Below are 13,774 nucleotides of genomic sequence, written 5' to 3' on the forward strand. Positions count from 1 at the left end.
TCTGCTAGTCCTTCCATGCATATAGCAAATATAACTGCTGAGAGTGGGTCTCCTTGTCTTGTACCTTTATAGATTGGAAATCTTCTGGATATTGTGCCATTTACTTTTACTCTTGACACTGGATTTTTATACATTCCTTGAAGCCATTTATTAAAATTCTCATGAAATCCAAAGCTTCTTACAATTTCAAACATGAATGGCCATAGCACTCTGTCAAATGCTTTTTCTGCATCCAGTGTCAAGAGTAGAAGGTTTGCACCGTTATTTTGTGCATAGTCCATTATATTTAACGTCCTCCTTATATTATCTGACAGCAGCCTACCTGGTATAAAACCACATTGGTCGCTGTCTATTATATCTGGCACGATGTCCTTAACCTATTGGCAATAATAGCTGTTACTATTTTATGGTCCGTATTCAGTAGCGATATTGGCCTGTAAGACGAACATTCAGTAGCGTCCTTACCTTCTTTATGTATAACCGTTATTATAGATGAATTCCAAGTAGTTGCCCAATTTCCCGTTTGTAATACATACTTATATGCTTGTAAAAGTAGTGGTATCAATTGTTTTTTAAAAGTTTTATAAAATTCATTAGTATATCCATCATCACCTGGTGTTTTCCCCATTTTAAGGTTATTTATTTGTTGTTGTATTTCATTTACTGTGATGTCCTTAATGAGCTGTTCATTTTTTGATCTTGTTACCTGCTTTAAGTTTAACTTATGTAAGAAATCTTTCATTAGTCCCAGGTCAATATTTTCTGTGTTTTTATAGAGGTTCTCATAATATTTTACAAATTCTTCAGCTATTTTATCCTTTTCCGTTATTGTTCCAGAGCCTTCTACAGTCTTCAATTTCGAAATGTGTGCTTTTTTAGTCTGTGTCTTAAGTCGATATGCTAGGAGTTTTAAAGACTTAGGTCCTCCATCGTAATATTTCTGTTTGGTGTATGTCATTAATTTCTCCACTTCCTCTGTACGAATTTTATCCAACTCCTTATACTTCTTTTTTAATTCATTTTTTACTATTATTTCATTTGTATTTTTAAATTTGTCTTCCAAGTGTTGTATTTGTTGTTCAAGCATTTTCTGTTTTTGTTGTGTTTGTCTTTTCTTAAATGCACAATATGCTATTATCTGTCCTCGTAGTACCGCTTTAAGGCCCTCCCATATAATAGTTGGATTAGTATCTCCATTGTCATTTATCTCTACATATTCTTTTATGGCTTTATTGATTTTTTCAACAAAGATCTTATCTTGAAGAAGTGAATTGTTTAATCTCCATATTTTTTCTCCCTGCTTTATATCCAAATGTATAGTTATAGATAGCGTAGCATGATCTGATAAGTCCCTTGTGCCTATTGTGCATGTTTCCAGCCTCTCTACGTCTTTTTTAAACATGAAGAAATAATCCAGTCTATTGGAAGTTGAAAATCGTCCAGAATAATATGTATATGTTTTTTTAGTTGGATTTAGCATCCTCCATATGTCTACTAATCCAAATTCTGACATTGCACTTCTTAAAATTGATGATGTTTTATCAGCTCTGTGTGGTTTATTATTTGAGGAATCTAGCCTAGAATTTATTGTAAGATTCATATCTCCTCCCATTAGGGTGATTCCTTTACATTTTGTCATTAACATTTCAATTATTTCTGACATGAATTCTGGGCCTAATTCCGGTGGATAGTATACATTTAAGAATGAGACAGTAATTGACTCTATTTTACCAATTACTTAAACAAACCTGCCCTCTTTGTCGTATATATGTTGTTCTTCTTTAAATGGTATGTGTGGTTGTATAATTATAGCAACACCCCTCTTCTGTGTTCCATATGAACTGGAGTAAATGTGTCCCCTACTCAATTTGTCATGTTCTTTTTTCTTTAAATGGGTTTCTTGTAAAAAGAGGACATCTCCTCCAGCTCTCCTCAGTTGGAGGATAATCTTTTTCCTCTTAATTATGTTATTCAAGCCATTAACATTTAATGATATTATTTTCAACTTTTTCATATCTCCGTTTAAGGGCTTCATTTTAAACTAACATTACAAGTATTTCATGGAGTAGGCATATTATCGGGACTAGGAAAACAGTAGGAGGAGGAAGGACCGTAGGGAAAGGAGACAGAGGGAAAGAGGAAGAGGAACAAGAACAAGAAGAAAAGAAAAGTAAAAAGAAGAAAAAGACAAGAAAAAGACAAAAGAAAGAATACATTGACAGGTTCAATTGTACCACCTTAATCAGGTAGTAAGTATCAGTGACCTTTATTGGAGGAGCCAAAGTGGTCCTTGGGGCGGTCTGTGTCGGCCGCCAAAATATAGTTACTCAGCAAACTTTGCATTGGCATCAACGTAACAGTCTCTCTATTCCCCTACTTATTTTCTCTTAATTATTCAAAATAGCTCCAATTCATATTTGTAATTTAAGGTTTCATTTATCAAAAAAGTGTGGACAAAATTAAAGTAATAGGGGGGGGGGGGTGTAATCCTGCTACACCAAGCTTTAAAGTAAACTTTCCGTTTTTATAACATTGAAGAAGTAAATAAAAGATAAAACAGTATTGGTAATTATAATCATAATGATAATAAACGAAATAAATTAATACCTTATTCAAAACAGCTCCAATCTATAATTAGTAATTTAATGTTTAATTTAGCAAAAAAGCATGGGCACAGTCAAAATAATAGAGGGGGGGGGGGGTGTTATATATTACAAGCCTCATCTCTACTCAATAATAATCATAATAGCATTTATCACCACAATAGCACAAAGACAGTTTTTACACCTCCATCCCTCCCAATAAGGTAACCACCTCGCCTTCCTCCCCATCCCACCCTCACACACAAAATCATACACGCCCCAGACACCAAAATACCCTCAAACATACAGATACCCCCACGCACGCGCACCCCAACTCAACATGCACACGCACATGCACACGCACTCACACACACACACACACACACACACACACACACATACAATAATAATGTAATGGTAATCATAATAACATTTATCATCACAATAGGACGAAGACAACTTTTACACCCCATCCCTCCCACACCAGCTGCCCACCCACTTCCTCCCATCCCACCCTCATTCATACATATCCCCAGGCGCACAGTTACCCCCCCAAACATGCACCCACGCGCACACACACACCCACACACCCACACACACACACACACACACACACACACATACACATACACATACACATACATACACATACACATACACATACACACACACACACACATACACATACACATACACATACACAGACACCACACACACACACACACACACACATCAGAACACACACACACACACACACACACACACACACACACACACACACACACACACACACACACACACACACACACACACACACACACACACACACATATGTATGTTCGGGGAAAACAAAAAGCAAAACAAAAAGGCAAAGTAATTTCAATTTAAATAAACGGTTTAAAGAAAAAGAAAAGTAAAGAGAAATATATATATATATATACCTTAAATTTAAATTAAATACCTAATTACGAAACAATAGCCTATAGCTATAGCACAGCAACTAGAATGTTAGTGTTTGAAAGTCTTGGTACCTTGGTTTAATGTCTGTTTATGATCCAATCTTCCTCTCATGGCTTCTCCAGGCCTGTAGCTGAGTGTTTGTCCTTTCCATATACTCCTGCTTTGAACAATCCTCTCTTCTCCAGGTCTGTGGCTGCCTCTGTTGGGTTTGAGTAGGTTGTAAATGTTCCATCCAGGTTGAAAACTTTCAGTTTTGCTGGCGCAAGGATGTGCGTCTTGATGTTCCTTTGATTTCTCAGGTAGTCCCGGATCGGTTTGTAGAGGGCTCTCTGTTTTCTTGTTTTGTATGTGTAGTCCTGATCAAAAAAGATGCGCTCTCCGTCAAGCAGCACTTGCTTCTTATCCCAGGCTGCTTTAAGCACCCTTTTCTTTGTGTCAAAGTTTAAGAAGGCTGCAATAATCGGTCGAGTGGAGTGTGTTTGTTGGTTGCCCATGCGGTGCGCTCTGATTAGATTGATATCACCTGGCACCTCCAGAGTCTCTGCAATTAGCTTTTTTAGAAACTCTATTATTGCTAGCTCCGTTTGTTTCCTTGACATTATATATACACATATTGTTCTGTCTGGATTTATTTTCTAAATAATCCACCTGATCTGAAAGCTCATCAATTCGATCCTTTGTCTGCTTCAGCTGCTTCTGGGCTGCTGCCTCGGCATCGTCCAGGTAGCTCACCCTTGTCTCCATACAATCCACACGTTTTCCTGTTTTCTCCACGTCCTCACGCAGATCTGCTGTTTGGTCCATAATTGTTTTAATGTCTTTTTCCGTGCGTTGTTGAAAGGTTTTGGAGTCGTCTCTGAACTCCTGGATCTCTTTAGACAACTTGAGAACGAATGCAAAAAACAGTCCACTCTCAGAACAGGCCGCTTGGACACTTTCAGAACAGCTCTGTTAATGACTGAAAACAGCTCTCGAAGAGATTGTCAAAAGAGACTCTGAAAACGAAACGTTGATCACTTTTGAGCAAAAGGCTGCACACACGCAATTCAAGTTGCTCTGATTGTCATTTAGAGTTACATTATAGGAGCATTCAACAACAAGTCAAAATGTGCTCGAGAAAGGCAGAAAACAACACTTTGATAGTTTGATATAACTTGAGAACGAATGCAAAAAACAGTCCACTCTCAGAACAGGCTGCTTGGACACTTTCAGAACAGCTCTGTTAATGACTGAAATCAGCTCTTTAAGAGATTGTCAAAAGAGACTCTGAAAACGAAACATTGATAACTTTTGAGCAAAAGGCTGCACACACGTAATTCAACATACTCTGATTGTCATTTAGAGTTACATTATAGGAGCATTCAACAACAAGTCAAAATGTGCTCGAGAAAGGCAGAAAACAACACTTTGATAGTTTGATATAACTTGAGAACGAATGCAAAAAACAGTCCACTCTAAGAACAGGCCGCTTGGACACTTTCAGAACAGCTCTGTTAATGACTGAAAACAGCTCTCGAAGAGATTGTCAAAAGAGACTCCGAAAACGAAACGTTGATCACTTTTGAGCAAAAGGTTGCACACACGCAATTCAAGTTGCTCTGATTGTCATTTAGAGTTACATTATAGGAGCATTCAGCAACAAGTCAAAATGTGCTCCAGAAAAGCAGAAAACAACACTGATAGAACTTGAGAACGAATGCAAAAAACAGTCCACTCTCAGAACAGGCCGCTTGGACACTTTCAGAACAGCTCTGTTAATGACTGAAAACAGCTCTCGAAGAGATTGTCAAAAGAGACTCTGAAAACGAAACGTTGATCACTTTTGAGCAAAAGGCTGCACACACGCAATTCAAGTTGCTCTGATTGTCATTTAGAGTTACATTATAGGAGCATTCAGCAACAAGTCAAAATGTGCTCCAGAAAAGCAGAAAACAACACTTTGATATAACTTGAGAACGAATGCAAAAAACAGTCCACTCTCAGAACAGGCTGCTTGGACACTTTCAGAACAGCTCTGTTAATCACTGAAATCAGCTCTTTAAGAGATTGTCAAAAGAGACTCTGAAAACGAAACATTGATAACTTTTGAGCAAAAGGCTGCACACACGTAATTCAACATACTCTGATTGTCATTTAGAGTTACATTATAGGAGCATTCAACAACAAGTCAAAATGTCCTCGAGAAAGGCAGAAAACAACACTTTGATAGTTTGATATAACTTGAGCAAAAAACAGTCCACTCTAAGAACAGGCCGCTTGGACACTTTCAGAACAGCTCTGTTAATGACTGAAAACAGCTCTCGAAGAGATTGTCAAAAGAGACTCCGAAAACGAAACGTTGATCACTTTTGAGCAAAAGGCTGCACACACGCAATTCAAGTTGCTCTGATTGTCATTTAGAGTTACATTATAGGAGCAATCAGCAACAAGTCAAAATGTGCTCCAGAAAAGCAGAAAACAACACTGATAGAACTTGAGAACGAATGCAAAAAACAGTCCACTCTCAGAACAGGCCGCTTGGACACTTTCAGAACAGCTCTGTTAATGACTGAAAACAGCTCTCGAAGAGATTGTCAAAAGAGACTCTGAAAACGAAACGTTGATCACTTTTGAGCAAAAGGCTGCACACACGCAATTCAAGTTGCTCTGATTGTCATTTAGAGTTACATTATAGGAGCATTCAACAACAAGTCAAAATGTGCTCGAGAAAGGCAGAAAACAACACTTTGATATAACTTGAGAACAAATGCAAAAAACAGTCCACTCTCAGAACAGGCTGCTTGGACACTTTCAGAACAGCTCTGTTAATGACTGAAATCAGCTCTTTAAGAGATTGTCAAAAGAGACTCTGAAAACGAAACATTGATAACTTTTGAGCAAAAGGCTGCACACACGTAATTCAACATACTCTGATTGTCATTTAGAGTTACATTATAGGAGCATTCAGCAACAAGTCAAAATGTGCTCCAGAAAAGCAGAAAACAACACTGATAGAACTTGAGAACGAATGCAAAAAACAGTCCACTCTCAGAACAGGCCGCTTGGACACTTTCAGAACAGCTCTGTTAATGACTGAAAACAGCTCTCGAAGAGATTGTCAAAAGAGACTCTGAAAACGAAACGTTGATCACTTTTGAGCAAAAGGCTGCACACACGCAATTCAAGTTGCTCTGATTGTCATTTAGAGTTACATTATAGGAGCATTCAACAACAAGTCAAAATGTGCTTGAGAAAGGCAGAAAACAACACTTTGATATAACTTGAGAACGAATGCAAAAAACAGTCCACTCTCAGAACAGGCTGCTTGGACACTTTCAGAACAGCTCTGTTAATGACTGAAATCAGCTCTTTAAGAGATTGTCAAAAGAGACTCTGAAAACGAAACATTGATAACTTTTGAGCAAAAGGCTGCACACACGTAATTCAACATACTCTGATTGTCATTTAGAGTTACATTATAGGAGCATTCAACAACAAGTCAAAATGTGCTCCAGAAAGGCAGAAAACAACACTTTGATAGTTTGATATAACTTGAGAACGAATGCAAAAAACAGTCCACTCTCAGAACAGGCCGCTTGGACACTTTCAGAACAGCTCTGTTAATGACTGAAAACAGCTCTCGAAGAGATTGTCAAAAGAGACTCCGAAAACGAAACGTTGATCACTTTTGAGCAAAAGGCTGCACACACGCAATTCAAGTTGCTCTGATTGTCATTTAGAGTTACATTATAGGAGCATTCAACAACAAGTCAAAATGTGCTCGAGAAAGGCAGAAAACAACACTTTGATATAACTTGAGAACGAATGGAAAAAAACAGTCCACTCTCAGAACAGGCTGCTTGGACACTTTCAGAACAGCTCTGTTAATGACTGAAATCAGCTCTTTCAGAGATTGTCAAAAGAGACTCTGAAAACGAAACATTGATAACTTTTGAGCAAAAGGCTGCACACACGTAATTCAACATACTCTGATTGTCATTTAGAGTTACATTATAGGAGCATTCAGCAACAAGTCAAAATGTGCTCCAGAAAAGCAGAAAACAACACTGATAGAACTTGAGAACGAATGCAAAAAACAGTCCACTCTCAGAACAGGCCGCTTGGACACTTTCAGAACAGCTCTGTTAATGACTGAAAACAGCTCTCGAAGAGATTGTCAAAAGAGACTCTGAAAACGAAACATTGATAACTTTTGAGCAAAAGGCTGCACACACGTAATTCAACATACTCTGATTGTCATTTAGAGTTACATTATAGGAGCATTCAACAACAAGTCAAAATGTGCTGCAGAAAGGCAGAAAACAACACTTTGATAGTTTGATATAACTTGAGAACGAATGCAAAAAACAGTCCACTCTAAGAACAGGCCGCTTGGACACTTTCAGAACAGCTCTGTTAATGACTGAAAACAGCTCTCGAAGAGATTGTCAAAAGAGACTCCGAAAACGAAACGTTGATCACTTTTGAGCAAAAGGCTGCACACACGCAATTCAAGTTGCTCTGATTGTCATTTAGAGTTACATTATAGGAGCATTCAGCAACAAGTCAAAATGTGCTCCAGAAAAGCAGAAAACAACACTGATAGAACTTGAGAACGAATGCAAAAAACAGTCCACTCTCAGAACAGGCCGCTTGGACACTTTCAGAACAGCTCTGTTAATGACTGAAAACAGCTCTCGAAGAGATTGTCAAAAGAGACTCTGAAAACGAAACGTTGATCACTTTTGAGCAAAAGGCTGCACACACGCAATTCAAGTTGCTCTGATTGTCATTTAGAGTTACATTATAGGAGCATTCAGCAACAAGTCAAAATGTGCTCCAGAAAAGCAGAAAACAACACTGATAGAACTTGAGAACGAATGCAAAAAACAGTCCACTCTCAGAACAGGCCGCTTGGACACTTTCAGAACAGCTCTGTTAATGACTGAAAACAGCTCTCGAAGAGATTGTCAAAAGAGACTCTGAAAACGAAACGTTGATCACTTTTGAGCAAAAGGCTGCACACACGCAATTCAAGTTGCTCTGATTGTCATTTAGAGTTACATTATAGGAGCATTCAACAACAAGTCAAAATGTGCTCGAGAAAGGCAGAAAACAACACTTTGATATAACTTGAGAACGAATGCAAAAAACATTCCACTCTCAGAACAGGCTGCTTGGACACTTTCAGAACAGCTCTGTTAATGACTGAAATCAGCTCTTTAAGAGATTGTCAAAAGAGACTCTGAAAACGAAACATTGATAACTTTTGAGCAAAAGGCTGCACACACGTAATTCAACATACTCTGATTGTCATTTAGAGTTACATTATAGGAGCATTCAACAACAAGTCAAAATGTGCTCCAGAAAGGCAGAAAACAACACTTTGATAGTTTGATATAACTTGAGAACGAATGCAAAAAACAGTCCACTCTAAGAACAGGCTGCTTGGACACTTTCAGAACAGCTCTGTTAATGACTGAAATCAGCTCTTTAAGAGATTGTCAAAAGAGACTCTGAAAACGAAACATTGATAACTTTTGAGCAAAAGGCTGCACACACGTAATTCAACATACTCTGATTGTCATTTAGAGTTACATTATAGGAGCATTCAACAACAAGTCAAAATGTGCTCCAGAAAGGCAGAAAACAACACTTTGATAGTTTGATATAACTTTAGAACGAATGCAAAAAACAGTCCACTCTAAGAACAGGCCGCTTGGACACTTTCAGAACAGCTCTGTTAATGACTGAAAACAGCTCTCGAAGAGATTGTCAAAAGAGACTCCGAAAACGAAACGTTGATCACTTTTGAGCAAAAGGCTGCACACACGCAATTCAAGTTGCTCTGATTGTCATTTAGAGTTACATTATAGGAGCATTCAGCAACAAGTCAAAATGTGCTCCAGAAAAGCAGAAAACAACACTGATAGAACTTGAGAACGAATGCAAAAAACAGTCCACTCTCAGAATAGGCCGCTTGGACACTTTGAGAACAGCTCTGTTAATGACTGAAAACAGCTCTCGAAGAGATTGTCAAAAGAGACTCTGAAAACGAAACGTTGATCACTTTTGAGCAAAAGGCTGCACACACGCAATTCAAGTTGCTCTGATTGTCATTTAGAGTTACATTATAGGAGCATTCAACAACAAGTCAAAATGTGCTCGAGAAAGGCAGAAAACAACACTTTGATATAACTTGAGAACGAATGCAAAAAACATTCCACTCTCAGAACAGGCTGCTTGGACACTTTCAGAACAGCTCTGTTAATGACTGAAATCAGCTCTTTAAGAGATTGTCAAAAGAGACTCTGAAAACGAAACATTGATAACTTTTGAGCAAAAGGCTGCACACACGTAATTCAACATACTCTGATTGTCATTTAGAGTTACATTATAGGAGCATTCAACAACAAGTCAAAATGTGCTCCAGAAAGGCAGAAAACAACACTTTGATAGTTTGATATAACTTGAGAACGAATGCAAAAAACAGTCCACTCTAAGAACAGGCTGCTTGGACACTTTCAGAACAGCTCTGTTAATGACTGAAATCAGCTCTTTAAGAGATTGTCAAAAGAGACTCTGAAAACGAAACATTGATAACTTTTGAGCAAAAGGCTGCACACACGTAATTCAACATACTCTGATTGTCATTTAGAGTTACATTATAGGAGCATTCAACAACAAGTCAAAATGTGCTCCAGAAAGGCAGAAAACAACACTTTGATAGTTTGATATAACTTGAGAACGAATGCAAAAAACAATCCACTCTAAGAACAGGCCGCTTGGACACTTTCAGAACAGCTCTGTTAATGACTGAAAACAGCTCTCGAAGAGATTGTCAAAAGAGACTCCGAAAACGAAACGTTGATCACTTTTGAGCAAAAGGCTGCACACACGCAATTCAAGTTGCTCTGATTGTCATTTAGAGGTACATTATAGGAGCATTCAGCAACAAGTCAAAATGTGCTCCAGAAAAGCAGAAAACAACACTGATAGAACTTGAGAACGAATGCCAAAAACAGTCCACTCTCAGAACAGGCCGCTTGGACACTTTCAGAACAGCTCTGTTAATGACTGAAAACAGCTCTCGAAGAGATTGTCAAAAGAGACTCTGAAAACGAAACGTTGATCACTTTTGAGCAAAAGGCTGCACACACGCAATTCAAGTTGCTCTGATTGTCATTTAGAGTTACATTATAGGAGCATTCAACAACAAGTCAAAATGTGCTCGAGAAAGGCAGAAAACAACACTTTGATAGTTTGATATAACTTGAGAACGAATGCAAAAAACAGTCCACTCTAAGAACAGGCTGCTTGGACACTTTCAGAACAGCTCTGTTAATGACTGAAAACAGCTCTCGGAGAGATTGTCAAAAGAGACTCCGAAAACGAAACGTTGATCACTTTTGAGCAAAAGCCTGCACACACACAATTCAAGTTGCTCTGATTGTCATTTAGAGTTACATTATAGGAGCATTCAGCAACAAGTCAAAATGTGCTCCAGAAAAGCAGAAAACAACACTGATAGAACTTGAGAACGAATGCAAAAAACAGTCCACTCTCAGAACAGGCCGCTTGGACACTTTCAGAACAGCTCTGTTAATGACTGAAAACAGCTCTCGAAGAGATTGTCAAAAGAGACTCTGAAAACGAAACGTTGATCACTTTTGAGCAAAAGGCTGCACACACGCAATTCAAGTTGCTCTGATTGTCATTTAGAGTTACATTATAGGAGCATTCAACAACAAGTCAAAATGTGCTCGAGAAAGGCAGAAAACAACACTTTGATATAACTTGAGAACGAATGCAAAAAACAGTCCACTCTCAGAACAGGCTGCTTGGACACTTTCAGAACAGCTCTGTTAATGACTGAAATCAGCTCTTTAAGAGATTGTCAAAAGAGACTCTGAAAACGAAACATTGATAACTTTTGAGCAAAAGGCTGCACACACGTAATTCAACATACTCTGATTGTCATTTAGAGTTACATTATAGGAGCATTCAACAACAAGTCAAAATGTGCTCGAGAAAGGCAGAAAACAACACTTTGATATAACTTGAGAACTAATGCAAAAAACAGTCCACTCTCAGAACAGGCTGCTTGGACACTTTCAGAACAGCTCTGTTAATGACTGAAATCAGCTCTTTAAGAGATTGTCAAAAGAGACTCTGAAAACGAAACATTGATAACTTTTGAGCAAAAGGCTGCACACACGTAATTCAACATACTCTGATTGTCATTTAGAGTTACATTATAGGAGCATTCAACAACAAGTCAAAATGTGCTCCAGAAAGGCAGAAAACAACACTTTGATAGTTTGATATAACTTGAGAACAAATGCAAAAAACAGTCCACTCTAAGAACAGGCCGCTTGGACACTTTCAGAACAGCTCTGTTAATGACTGAAAACAGCTCTCGAAGAGATTGTCAAAAGAGACTCCGAAAACGAAACGTTGATCACTTTTGAGCAAAAGGCTGCACACACGCAATTCAAGTTGCTCTGATTGTCATTTAGAGTTACATTATAGGAGCATTCAGCAACAAGTCAAAATGTGCTCCAGAAAAGCAGAAAACAACACTGATAGAACTTGAGAACGAATGCAAAAAACAGTCCACTCTCAGAACAGGCCGCTTGGACACTTTCAGAACAGCTCTGTTAATGACTGAAAACAGCTCTCGAAGAGATTGTCAAAAGAGACTCTGAAAACGAAACGTTGATCACTTTTGAGCAAAAGGCTGCACACACGCAATTCAAGTTGCTCTGATTGTCATTTAGAGTTACATTATAGGAGCATTCAACAACAAGTCAAAATGTGCTCGAGAAAGGCAGAAAACAACACTTTGATATAACTTGAGAACGAATGCAAAAAACAGTCCACTCTCAGAACAGGCTGCTTGGACACTTTCAGAACAGCTCTGTTAATGACTGAAATCAGCTCTTTAAGAGATTGTCAAAAGAGGCTCTGAAAACGAAACATTGATAACTTTTGAGCAAAAGGCTGCACACACGTAATTCAACATACTCTGATTGTCATTTAGAGTTACATTATAGGAGCATTCAACAACAAGTCAAAATGTGCTCGAGAAAGGCAGAAAACAACACTTTGATATAACTTGAGAACTAATGCAAAAAACAGTCCACTCTCAGAACAGGCTGCTTGGACACTTTCAGAACAGCTCTGTAAATGACTGAAATCAGCTCTTTAAGAGATTGTCAAAAGAGACTCTGAAAACGAAACATTGATAACTTTTGAGCAAAAGGCTGCACACACGTAATTCAACATACTCTGATTGTCATTTAGAGTTACATTATAGGAGCATTCAACAACAAGTCAAAATGTGCTCGAGAAAGGCAGAAAACAACACTTTGATAGTTTGATATAACTTGAGAACGAATGCAAAAAACAGTCCACTCTAAGAACAGGGCGCTTGGACACTTTCAGAACAGCTCTGTTAATGACTGAAAACAGCTCTAGAAGAGATTGTCAAAAGAGACTCCGAAAACGAAACGTTGATCACTTTTGAGCAAAAGGCTGCACACACGCAATTCAAGTTGCTCTGATTGTCATTTAGAGTTACATTATAGGAGCATTCAGCAACAAGTCAAAATGTGCTCCAGAAAAGCAGAAAACAACACTGATAGAACTTGAGAACGAATGCAAAAAACAGTCCACTCTCAGAACAGGCCGCTTGGACACTTTCAGAACAGCTCTGTTAATGACTGAAAACAGCTCTCGAAGAGATTGTCAAAAGAGACTCTGAAAACGAAACGTTGATCACTTTTGAGCAAAAGGCTGCACACACGCAATTCAAGTTGCTCTGATTGTCATTTAGAGTTACATTATAGGAGCATTCAACAACAAGTCAAAATGTGCTCGAGAAAGGCAGAAAACAACACTTTGATATAACTTGAGAACGAATGCAAAAAACAGTCCACTCTCAGAACAGGCTGCTTGGACACTTTCAGAACAGCTCTGTTAATCACTGAAATCAGCTCTTTAAGAGATTGTCAAAAGAGACTCTGAAAACGAAACATTGATAACTTTTGAGCAAAAGGCTGCACACACGTAATTCAACATACTCTGATTGTCATTTAGAGTTACATTATAGGAGCATTCAACAACAAGTCAAAATGTGCTCGAGAAAGGCAGAAAACAACACTTTGATAGTTTGATATAACTTGAGCAAAAAACAGTCCACTCTAAGAACAGGCCGCTTGGACACTTTCAGAACAGCTCTGTTAATGACT

The sequence above is a fragment of the Nansenia antarctica genome (assembly GCF_963989245.1).
Source record: "Nansenia antarctica genome assembly, chromosome: 13".
Lineage (NCBI taxonomy): Eukaryota > Metazoa > Chordata > Actinopteri > Argentiniformes > Microstomatidae > Nansenia > Nansenia antarctica.